Source organism: Strigops habroptila, chromosome 6 (assembly GCF_004027225.2).
Source record: "Strigops habroptila isolate Jane chromosome 6, bStrHab1.2.pri, whole genome shotgun sequence".
Taxonomy (NCBI): domain Eukaryota; kingdom Metazoa; phylum Chordata; class Aves; order Psittaciformes; family Psittacidae; genus Strigops; species Strigops habroptila.
The window spans coordinates 72,514,787-72,527,443 of NC_044282.2; positions in this window are offsets into that span (position 1 = coordinate 72,514,787).

Here is a 12,657-nt window from a genome sequence, read left to right on the forward strand (position 1 = left end):
TGCTGGGAGCTGCTGGGGATGGAGTCCAGCTCTGGTGGTCCTGGCCATCCCCCTGGGAGCTAGGGCAGCAGTTAAGCTACAAGGAGTGCAGACCTCTCTTTCCATGCGTCTCCTCAAGTGCCGCGTGTTTTCCAGGGATGATGCCAAGTGCTGTGTGGTTTGGGGGTGGTTTTTTCCAGGTTTTGTTTTTTTTTTTTTTGGTGTTTCTGCATGCCTTCCTGCTGAGAGGTGGCTCTTTTGACATGTTGTTATAGTGATGGAAGGAGCATGGATACACATTCCTCCGCTCCGCGCGCGAGACATATGGGAGCCAGATTGTACCTGTCACAAGTTGCCAACCTGAATTTGTGGGGTATAAGGGGACACGTTCCCAAGGGAATTTCCACTTGACGTTCTTGATTGCTTTGGCTAATATTTGCTTTGTGACCTTTCCATTAGCAGATATGGCGTACGGCGTTCGGTGCCGCTCTGGGAACGGGTACGTCCGGCTCGCACCGATGCTGCTGTGGGTTTGCAAATGGAAGTGCATAGGCAGCCCAACATACTGGACCCATTGAAGGGGAAAATGCAACTTTCCAACTTGGTGGTAGATATTTAGTGTCATTTCAGGAAGTGTTTTCCATCTAAAGTAGCTGTTGGGGCCACCCAGATGTGGAGCATCCTCAGCCAGGGCGCAGAGCAGGGTTGGTTCAGTTATACCATCTTGGTTGCTGGACCGTGCTGCTTTGTTGAGACATGTACATGTGTTGAGATACGTATCTGCTAGGATGTATATCTGCCAGATGTGCTATTCCAGCCTGGCTTCCTTGGGGAATGAGGCAAACTCTTGCCACTAGCCCTTTTTTATGGGGCTCCAGTTGTGTGAATGCATGTCTGTTGTGTAGACAATGTTAAATCTATCTGCTTCTGAAAAGGCTTTCATTTGAAAATTGATTTAAATTTTATTGGAATAATCAGTATTATTTTAGAAAATCAAGATAGCATCAACCTGAAGGAATTTGCAGGGTTTTTTGATTTACTGAATTAAAACCCCCAAAACTTTGGGTTTTGTTCCTGATTAATAGAAGCACTTTTAACTGTCAAAATTGCCAAGCCTCAAAACAAAAGCGGAAACTCCAACCATGGAATGGGAGAGGCAGATGCTGGGATGAAGGCTGGGAATCTCACCCTCTGCATAGTTGTCATCTCCCACTGCCTCACAGTGAGCAACAGGGGAGCCTGGGCCCTATGCCCACCTCTTGCAGATGTTCTGCTGGCCATGAGGTGACAACCTGGCATAGCTGATGTTTATGGTAGGGTCATTTCTGTGTGTGGGTCTGGAGAAAGACCTCAATTCATCTTGCCTCCATTCCGAGCTCTCAGTGCGCTGCTGGTAGTCATTCCTGAAATGCTGCCCTGGTCTGGGATTAAACCTGTGGTTTAACTTGTGAGTAATGAGCTAAAGAAAGTGTTATTTCTTGTGAATCCAGACTTTTTAGTCTGGATTTTACTTTTTCTAAATGATAGAGGTAGGAAAATTCACATTGCTGTGAACTTAGCTGCTCCTGTACCTGTAAAGCCAGGACGATATTTCTGAGCTAACATCAAAGTGTTTTGGTTGGCAAGAGCTCTGATTTCTTGGGCCATGTTTTGGGGGGAAACCTTGTCTGGTGGAAAGGCCACTCAAAGCAGGGGAGCTGCTGGGATCTGAACTCCCCCAGGCTTGTGTTACATTTGATGCCAATGGGCATGGAAGAGGGTGATGCTGGTGACCACAGGGAGCCCTGTGCTGCTCTGGTCTGGACTTCGTGTCCTCCACCATGCTGTTGGGTTTGCAGTAGTGCTGAGTTGGGGTAAAAAATAAAGTTTTCCAAATTGCACATCATTCATCCTGTGGCCAGGGCATTCTGGGATGCAGAAGGAACACTCAGGACCTTAATTACCTGTATGTACAGCAGAAAAAAGGAGTCATGATCAGCTATTGGAACAGGCTGCCCAGAGAAATGGTGGCATCACCATCTCTGGAAGCGTTCACAAACCGTTCACCATGCCCTTAGTGACATGGTTTAGTGGTGGCCTTGGCAGTGCTGGGGTTGGACTTGATGATCTTAAAGCTCTTTTCTAACCTAGTTGATTCTATGATTAAAGGAGATGCAGTAGTCTGGGAACCAGTAATCCAGAAAGCCATCCCTAGGAGTGGCTCGTTATGGAAAAACTTTCTTTTTGGACTGATACTGCCAGCTCCACCACTCTTTCTGAGTGCTATTTGTTGTTCATCATGTCTCGACCTGTATTAGCAGGGTGAGAAGTCCCATGGTGTAGGACTTAGAGAGACCAGGGGCGTCTGAGCTCAAATGTTTAAAGAATAAGTAAAAGCGGATGGGAGGGTAGTGAAACCCACCCTGGGTTGAAAAGCTCCACTTGCATGTTTTGGTTTGTGAAGAAGCAGCAGAGGAAGGGAGTAGGCGAATGTGAATAAAGCTTTACCAAACCGGCCCCCACATGCATATTTCATACTATCGTTTATCAAAGTTTTATGAGCATCTGGTCTTGGCCCCAAAATCTTTTCGATTGAGGGATTTCTTTTTTTTTTTTTTTTTTAATCTATCTGAGTTTGACTACAAGCAGAATCTGCTATAATTCATTTCCGTTCCTCCCCAATAGGTTTTACCCGGGCTGGCTTTGCACAGGCAGACCCACGCGGACCTGGGCTCCAGCCTGGCTCCACGTGCGGCACATAAACCACATGTGACATGGAATGGCTGTTCCTGTGTTGTATTTCCCAAGGGAGAGTTTATTCAGGAGTGTCTCCGTTACTTAAAAATGCTTTCTTGTCCTTTCAAAGCCAGAGGAAACGATGTGGGGCTCGGCCGCATCGATCAGACCAGAGAGAGAAAGGGCAGAGAGAGGTGGGAATGGGCAAAAAGAGCTGGTTCTGTGTTATTTCTTTGCAAAACAGGGCTTGGGAATGAAAGCGAGGACCTCGGGCAAGTTTAAGTTATGCAGCGTTCTATTTTGTTGCCATATGTTGCAGGAAGAAATCCTCGAGTTTGGGTGTTTGGTGGTTGTTTTTTTCTCCCTTCCTACCACTGAGCAATCCCTCAAGACTTCCCTCAGCTCTCCAACCTTGTCTCATCAACATTCATACACATACTGCCACATTCATTCACACACATCTAGAGGAAAAACAGATAAGTTTCACATTTCACAACAAGGGTGTTCTTGTTTTTTTAGTCATAGACTGGCTTAGAAATATCAGGTACTTGGGCATCAGTTCCCATCTTCCCATGATTTAATGGTCCCTCCTGAGCAAACACCAGCGAGCATGCAGCAAAATCTGTATGGATGTTTGGATGAACTTCTGGACATGAGCTCCTATCAGTTGTTGAAGAAGGTCTTTTTATTTGTTGACAGCTGATTTTTTTTCTTAGGCTTGTGAAGAAGTGATAGATTTGTTCCATGACTTCAATGCAGTGGTAATTTTTGTCCATCCAGAAAAATCCTCCCTCCTGGGACACCGTCCACAGCAGAGTTCAATCTTACTTTCCTCGTAGGGAATTTCAAATAGTGTCTGAAGTTTTCTTTTTTAAAAAGAGAAGAAATAAAAAGGGGGCTGAGCAGGTTAATTTTCCATTCATCTTTTCCTTTGGTATTTCTTAAATCTCTGCTCAGCTCCCATGTTATATTCAACCTTTAATTTCAAGATGCATTTGCAAAATTTCGACAGGACTGCAAACCCCTGAGGTTTTGAAGCTATTGGAGAGTTTGTAGGAAGACTTTTTGGCAGAGGTCTGAGGAAGCCAGACATCCTGAGATGCGACATGCAGATAAGGGCTCACAAGTGAGCTTATTTGCCAGGTGGGTTTGCTCAGTTTAAGGGGACTTTACTCATAAGTCTAGACAGCTTAACATTGAGTGACCATCTTATTTCACATTAATGCAGCTTCAAAGCCATTTGCATGTTTAGCACTTTGCTGAGATTCCCAGGCCTGATGGAGTCAGGAAGCAACGGGTACATTATTTAAAAACTAGGAAGAACAGCAGCATTTTACAACAGTGGATCAATAGTCAGCCTGATGTTGGAGCCCTGATGCTGCAGCGCAGACTCTGAGCGGTGTTTTGTTTCTCAGCTCTCTGTGGTTTTACAAAATTTCCAGGAAAGCTCAGATTTTGTTTTGGTTTTAGTCCTGTCCTTTTAGCATGTTCAACACAATGCTCCCGTCTGCATGTACAGATGGACGTGACCGTGGTGGAGAGGGTGAAGGTCTCAGATGGAAGAAATTAAGGAAGAAGTTCTTCCCTGTGAGGGTGCTGAGGCGCTGGCACAGGGTGCTCAGAGAATCTGTGGCTGCCCCATCACCGGCAATGTTCAAGGTCAGGTTGGATGGGGTTTAGAGCAAGCTGGTCTAGTGGAAGGTGTCCCTGCCTGTGGCAGGGGGTTACAACTGGGTGACCTTAAGGTCCTTTCCATCCCAAACCATTCTATAATGTGCTGCCAGGCTTGTGCCATAGCCTTGCCATCAGGTCTGGGACCATGGGCAGGTCAAGAGGGAGAATTGTTGGTGTTTTTCCAGAAATATCTCCCTGGGCAACCTGGCCCCATGGGGGGCTGATGGCTCCCAGCCAAGGGCATTGAGCACCACTGTTAACTCCCACCTGATTTCAAAGAGAATGCTAAATACTTGGCTAAATCCTGGGCTAAATCCTGCTGTAACACCCAGAACTTTAGGCTATTTTAGAAGTCCTAAGCCTATTTAGAAATCCAAAGAGCTCAGCTAAGTTTCCCAAGAAAGGGGTCTTGTGTGCGGTTATATCGGAGGGAGGAAGCCCACTTGGTTGGCTGTATTTTATATATGTTATTTAACATATTTAATAATGTTATTTAAATATTGCATTGAAACCGGGCTTCTGCTACCTTCTGACTTGCATGTGTGCTGAGGAGGTACATTCGGTGTTGCATCCTTTATGTAGCAGCCTTTTACCTCCACAAAAGATGATGGACCCCTGAAACCTCATCACTAAAATGCATTGGGAGTGGAGAGGAGGGAAGAAAAAGTGATTTTTCACCTAAAAGTATCAGACATTAAACATTCAGGTTGGCCAAATAGGAGATAAATAATATTTTAAGTATAATCGTTCTTGTGTTTAGTCTGGGCTCTACTTTCACTGAACGAAAGTGGAAGCAAGTAAAGTACATGATAAGCATAAAAAGCTGGATTCAGCCAGAAATAGTTAGAGTTTCGGCACTGCAGGAGCCATGCATGGCTTTGTTTTCTTACTGGCTCCAGCCCTTGTGTCTGAGCACTTATACATTTCTTGTGCCCAGAAACTACAGCCAAACTGCTCTGTGACTCCCTGAGTGCAGACAGACTAGAAGGCAAGCGAAGCTAAGAGAAACAGGCATCCAAAATCTGTCCCCCTGCCCAACCAATATGTTCTGTAGGACAGATCTCCTTGCCTTCAGGAACATCATAAAAAAAGAGGTGGTAAAAATGGGCATTCAGAAAGTATGGTGTTTTTTATGAAAAAATATCCTAGAAAAGCTCTAGTTAACAAAAATGGGAATGGCCAAATTAGAGAAAATGCCCAACTTTAAATATTGCTTTCATCCAGATTCAGCTTTTTTTGTTCCATAAGAAATTATGCAAATTTGAATTTAATAATGTAGGTGGAAGCATTTCGTGCTGGTGTTTTGATATTCCAACTGATTGACCCCAAATGCTGCTCCGGTGGACAAAGAGTTGTGATGTATGATGGCATTCATAGTCTAGAGCAGGGAATATGGCTCGCAAGCTCTGCCAGAAGAAAGGCACTGGAAATGCTGGATGGTTCTGGGTCATTCTGACCACCTGCATGTTCCTGATGCAGCTTGGACAGGCCCAGTTTCCTGCTAGAAATATTCTACCAGGTGAATATTCCCAGAAAAATTAATACTTTCTCCTGGATAATTTAGTTTTTACATTAGCATTTTTTGGTTATGGAAAAAATAGCCTCATCTAAAATTCCTGAGAAAGTCCCATGATAATATTTGTGGTGTTTTTTAAATGGATCCATGGAAATCTCTCGCAGAAAAGTGATCAGGATAAGATCTTCCCCTCCCTGTATGGAAGAGTAATGCTTGTCCTACAAGTCTGGGCACCACTAGCAGGACAAGCTCTCACTTAGTTTTCCTGTGAAAAAACTATTCTTCCCTGGTTAAAAGTCTGATTGCAACTCAGTGAATAGAAAGATGAAACCAAGGCTTTGATTTGGGCTCTTAAAGTCAACTTATCCTTGATATTTTCATCTCTATTAAGCTCTATATAAATCTTTCTTGATGTCCTGGTGGGAGGGCAAGGTGTTGTCTTCAGATTTCCGCTCCGTCTCCTTGCTACCTGCCTGCAGGAACTACAGGACTGGACTTCTCTGCCCGAAGGATCTGCAAGAGCTACAAAGACCCAGCTGGTTTGCTGAGTGTCTCTGAAAGACTTTAGGTCTGAGGTCCAAAGTAAAGCCATAGTCAGCACTCTTGGCCTTTCTGGAGCCAGAAGGGCTGGTGGTGTCTCGCCTACATTGCAGCAGAGACCTGAGATGGTTTTCGAATGCTAGTCTCAGTAACAGTGTAGCCATTCCCAGAGCAATCAGCACCAAATTAAAAAGCGACTCTGTGTGGCGTCAGGAAAAAGTATTACTTGAGGGTTTTTAGCAAATTTTAGTTTTAAGCATATAATTACTCAAGTCAAAATCATTTGCTGAAGTGGGTAGTTCTTTATTGGGTTGTGGTTTGACTTGAATCTGTTCTTTTTCCATTCCTGTTGTGCAACCTTCCTGTAATTCCTAATTTGCTTTCCTAGACATTTTGTTTTCTTGCTTAGAACAAGTAAGGAACAAGCAGCAACCCAAATAAGTTTTTGATGCTTTTAGCATCTGTTGTTAGGAAAAAGCCAGCTCAGGGAGGAAAGCAGTTATCTTGTATATCCCCCCTAAAAAGGTACATTTTGCTGCTGTACAGCGGCTTGCAATGGTTCAAAACCATTTAAAAGTTGCTGGTGTCATTGGGTGTGTTGTCTTAATATTTTCTGCCATTGCCATTTGTGTTGGTAAGCATGAAGAGCATGGGCATGGAGGACATCCTGGTAATTGTACGGAGTCACTGTAGCTATAAGTGCATGTGCCAAATTGCTGCATTGAGCCACCTGAGCAGCATTAAATGAACTTGCTTGGCCACAGATACAGTACTGGGAATTCCTGCCAGCTCTGCTCAGGCTTAATTTCTCTCTGTTGCTCTATGGCACCACCCACTTAACAGGGAGATAGTGATGAGATAATATAAGCTCACAAAGTACAGTTATTCTTAAAGAGGTGCTTAAGAGAGCGTACAGATCTAGGATCCAAAGGTGAAAGCAACTCTTACTATGATTGCTGCGAACATGCCAAATTCAAGACACCTTTAGGCTGAATGTGAATAGCACACATTGAATTATCCCATACTACAATAAATTTAGTGTTATATGTGGTCTAAAAATGTCCTTTGTTACTCATGAGAATCTCCTGATTGAGGTCAGTGCAAACCTCCTGTATGCTCCGACATCCAAATTTAGGTCTGTGCTCTCATGTTCAATACTAAAATCAAAGGGGTAGTAGGAGGTTGATTGTTTCCCATAGCTGAAGAGCAAAGTAAACGCATTAGCTTAATAATATTGGTTATAAGATGCAGAGATAAGAGAAATGGGTGGGGAGCAGCAGTTCCCATATGATTTCTAATGGGGACTGTGGGAAAACTTCAGAGAGCAAACCCCAAACCAGGTGAAAGTCATTACAGCTGAAACCCATTTCACATCCCAACTTGGGCCAGGTTCATGGAGATTTTGCAAACCTTTTGATGAGCCTGGGCTGAGGTTTAAGCTGGTCTGGCTCGAGTTAAAGAGTCAGGTGGAAGTGCTCTCGTTTGGGCTGAGTTATGCTGTCCGTTTGAACTTGAACGTTGATGTGAAATTTAGGATGTGAGAACCTAACACAGATCCAAAGAACAGAAGATGATCCCTGTAGAGCTCAATAAAATCAGGAGATCATCTGATTCTTCCTGTATCACTATTTAGTTGAATTTGACGTATTTCACAGCTACATTTAGAAAGGCTCAGCCAATTCTCATTTACGCTGTTTCTCAGAAATTCTCGTTTACACAATGTTTCCATCACATTATTGGAGGGTAGATGTGTGTTAAATACCCGCAGTGTCAACAAAATGAAACCAAGATGAAATTTTCCAAGTTATATTATAACTTCTTCAGTGCAGGAAGAGTATTTCTGCTGATTCAAGCCAAAAAAGCATCGTTCATGGCAATAATATTCTTTTTAACCATGCCTGGAAGTGTTCACAAACCATGTAGACAAGGCCCTTAGTGAAATGGTTTAGTGGTAAACTTGGCAGTGCTGGGGCAACAGTTGGACTTGGTGATCTTAAAGGTCTTTTCCAACTTCACTGATTCACTTCTATGAAACAGTGAAGCTTTGTGTCCTATTGCTGGGCATGGTGAACGTGATGCTTTCTCCTCTTTGTTGACGTCTATACCAAGGTGCCTCACCAGATGTATGTCTTCTTTACAGTCCACCTTTTCCACGCAGATGCTGCTGCACTAATAAAAAGGTAGCAATATATATTACCCCTAGAGCTTGTATTGCTTTTATTATCTGGGCATGTGTTAGTACATGCCTTATGCCTGCTGAGGTTGCCTGCTAAGGAAGTGGTCTTTTGCTCTGCCTTCTGCAAGGAGAAAAGGCAGCTTGTAATGGGTCATCTGGTGAGGCAGGAAAGCTCAGACCTGCCTGTTGATTTTTTTTCCAAGGAAATAATGCAGAAAAAGTGTAGAGAATTAACTTGGACCATGCTGGGTAAAGACGCTGTTGTGGCTGTATCATTCAGTCTTTGTGTGGTGATATTGTGGGTTTTAGAAGCAGAGAGTCTTTCTTTAGGTGTTTGGGACACAATAAACTGGGGGACACAATGAGAGCACCTTAAATACAATGCTTTGTGACAATAAGCAGCCATCAAGTGTTGAGAGTTGTTATCAAAGCAGTGCTACTGCAAGCCACTGGTTAACCAGGACGTGCCACGTGGTCTCAGCAAACCCCCTATCATTGACTGAAAAGCATCACGTGAGGGAATGTATAGTTAAAACCACATAAAGAGATAATTAAAAAAAGACAACAGAAATCTTGGGTCGGGATGATGTGAAAATGTTCAGCCAGGCTCTCAGCTGGTTTTATTTAAGTGGATTTCTGCTGAAGACTGAGGAGCTCTGCCAGGTGATGCTGGTGGTGTGTGTACGTGGCCACTTGCGCTCAGAGTAATGTTGGCTTATGTATGTAAAAACCCCAAATAAATTAAAACTACTTTCTGCTTTCAGAAAAATGTGTCCTGTAAATGAAATGCTTCACTTTAGGGTGATATGTTGTGACTTCTGAAAATCTGAAATACCTGTTATGGATCAGCTCTCACTTAGTGGGGACTGTGTTCATCAAGCGATGATTGAAGCTACAAATCAGTGTTCTCCAAGCTGGAATTTCCAATGGGGAGTCAGATAGCTGCAAAACCATCAGTTTTGAGAATAAAATGAAACAAGCAGTAATAAAAAAAGTACTTGACAGGCAAATTTGGTGTTACACGTTCTGCATTTCTTTTCAGTCTTTCAAACTTTCTGAACACTATAATTTGTTTCTAGTGTTAGCATCACTATCATCAAAGATGTTAGACTCTATTAGCTCAGCTGTCTAAGGGATGTCTTTTTAAAAAGGAAGAGTGCAGGGAAAAAAACCCCACCAACAAGAAGTTCAGCCACTTGAATTCAAGCATAATTACTTTTCTTAACACATGTCTCTCATTTGCAATCAAGGCAAAGACAGCAGGAGAAATCTCAGCCAACTGCTCTCTTGCCCCAAGCTGGGCAGAGTTCTTTACATTAGTTGTGGTTTCACTGAGGTCACTCTTTCAAGGCAGGAATGCTGTGTGGAATGACTTGTGCCACAGCATGGACTGAGATTTGGGTTAAACAAAACCTGTCACTTTATGTAGCAGTTCAAAAATTCGTCTCAGTTGGTGTTTCTGTCTACCCATCTTTTTTCCTAGGGTAGGGATGTAGGGGATCCTCTCTCCAGCTTTGTCTCTAATAGTATCTTATTCAGTCACAAACAGAGCAGAGAGAGGATGGCTGGTGTAGAGAGTAATAGGTGATCACCAGTTAGATGAAGGTGTGGGTCCTTCTGGTCAAGGCTCTATGCTGAAGTAGCAGATATTAAGTTAGACCTTAGCTTCAGTATGACCCCCCTACCCCAGCATGCCACTTACTTCTCAGATGGTGATGTTGATCCTTCCCTTCTATTTTTGCATCTTAGCTATAACAGTGTGAGCAACTGATGGTGGGCACTGCTGCTGTGCTGGTGTCATTCTCCTTGTCCAGCAGCTCCTGGATGTTGTCAGAGCTGGAAGATGCCCTCTTGGTTCCAGAGTTACTGCCTTTCATTACTAGGGATCAACAAATAATTCATCATCATGTTGTGGTCTTGCTTTGCCTCTTTTCTGCTTCAGCTATCAGCAGGTTACAAGCTTTCTCAGATGACTTATTTGAAATTATTTATAAATTAATTCTGTTGTTGATTTAATAAGTACTTCAGTTTTGCATATGTATTCCAAACAAAAACAGAGGTTGCCTTCAGATCTGGATGGAGCACATGGTATTCTGTTTGGTTGAAGGAATACAACTCTTTCAGATAGGTTTCTATGGCCAATATGGAAACTAAAACATGAAGTATTAACTTTCTGTGAACATGCCTCACATTTACTTAAATTTTCTCTGTTTGGAGTAATTCCTGATTGTATGTTCTAATGTTGGAATATTCAGGGGAAACAAGCAACAACAGTGGCACAAAATTGTCCAGAACATATGCAAGCAAAAATGTCTATGAATATTCCTAGGAGATATTTGCAGGGCATCATCAGCCTTGCTCATGTCCATTGTTAGTATTTCAAAACGTATTTTTTGCAGAACATGGGACAGAGAATTTTCAAAGTGTTAGGATTCGAAGTTTTTTCTAGGTTTTGGAGTGTTTTCCGCTCATATATCAGCAATTATGTTCTCATGAAAGCCTCTATATAATGCTGATTGAACGTACTCCCAAAAATGAACGTATGATAGGAGATGGGGCAGGCTCTTTCTCATTGCTAATTCTCTACTAAGAAAAGAAAATAAATCCTGTTCAAATTTCTCCAGTGCTGCTAATGTGATTTGCTTAACTATGTACTAGAAATGGAGTGATATTGGAACCACAGGCAAACCTTGATTGGAATGTGGTCTCTGCTTTCAGTTTATGTGCTATTTGGTGAATCTGAGGTGGTTTTGGGCAGGGTCTTGGAGATCCAGCATCTTCTAGATCCAAGGGATTGTGGAAGATGCAATGCAGTTTAAGTGAAAGACAGTGTCTGTCATGATTAAGCCATGAGTAATGGAAATGGTCTGTAGGCAAATCTGTCCCTAGTGGAAGAATTACAGGACTTATTGTGAATATATGCCAAGATGAATGGTTGGCTGTAGGGAGGTGTGTGGGATGAGATTGGATTTAGTCAAGAAGGGAGAGCCACAGGGCTTTGGAGTTTATTTCATTAGGAAGAAGAAAGTAGGAGATTGTGGTGGGTACAAAGAGGTGACTGCAACGGGGAATGATTTTCCAAACGTGTTTGTTTTGCTGGTTTGCTTGCGGATACAAAGCCCAGACCTTTACATATTTCCAGAAGCACGTGTGTTTTAAACATATCCAGAAAGCAACATGCTTTGTCCCCAGGGTGAGGAATGTCAGCAGTCCCATAATCTAGAAATGATCATGCTCCACAAGGCTTTAGTGGCTCTACCACCTTCATCCTTGGAGAATGTTTTTCTGATGGACTTGGAAACTTCCCCTCCAGTTCCCTCACTATTTGCATTGACCTTTCCCTTTCAGTGGAAGGTATAAATCGTGTTTTTAACTACAGAGAGGCCACTCCTCAGAGTCTGAACCTCTGGAGGAAGAGGCTCTGATGGGAGCTCTGTTTTCTGCTCATCTTGGGGTGTATGGCTGTGCTGGCCTTCACAGCTCAATGGCTTGGGGACTCATTTGGGCAGAGGATGACCCGGATTCCAATTCTCTCTCTCAGGTTAGGGATGCTTTCACAATAAACTCTCCAAAGAAATATGCTATCTGGAGAACCTCTGCCAAATATCTTAACGGTACTTGAGGCTTGGGCTTAAGTTAGTGGCATAAAGTGAAACAAAAGCATCTCCCTGACAATAGCAGGAGCCATTCCCATTGTGAGTAAAAATCATTTTCAAACATGAAAACATACCAGCTGGGTCAAGTAATGCTTACAAAAAATTCTCTGGTGCTACTCTGATATGCTCAGAGAAGGAACTTCAAATTAATGGGACTCAGTTGAAAAGAACCAATCAAGGGACAGTGGAAAAGCTGAATGCCCAACATAAATACCTGCAGTTCAAACCAAACAATGCCATTGTTGGGCTGTAATCAGGAGAGGGCTTTCAAACAATGCCCCTAGCCAGCCTGCGCAGGTAGAACGCTCGCAGATGACTAATGCCCAGCTTGTATCTGGGTACATAGATCACTGTTTACTAATCTCGTGCTCTCTTAGTCATCCTCAAAAGACTCCTCAAAG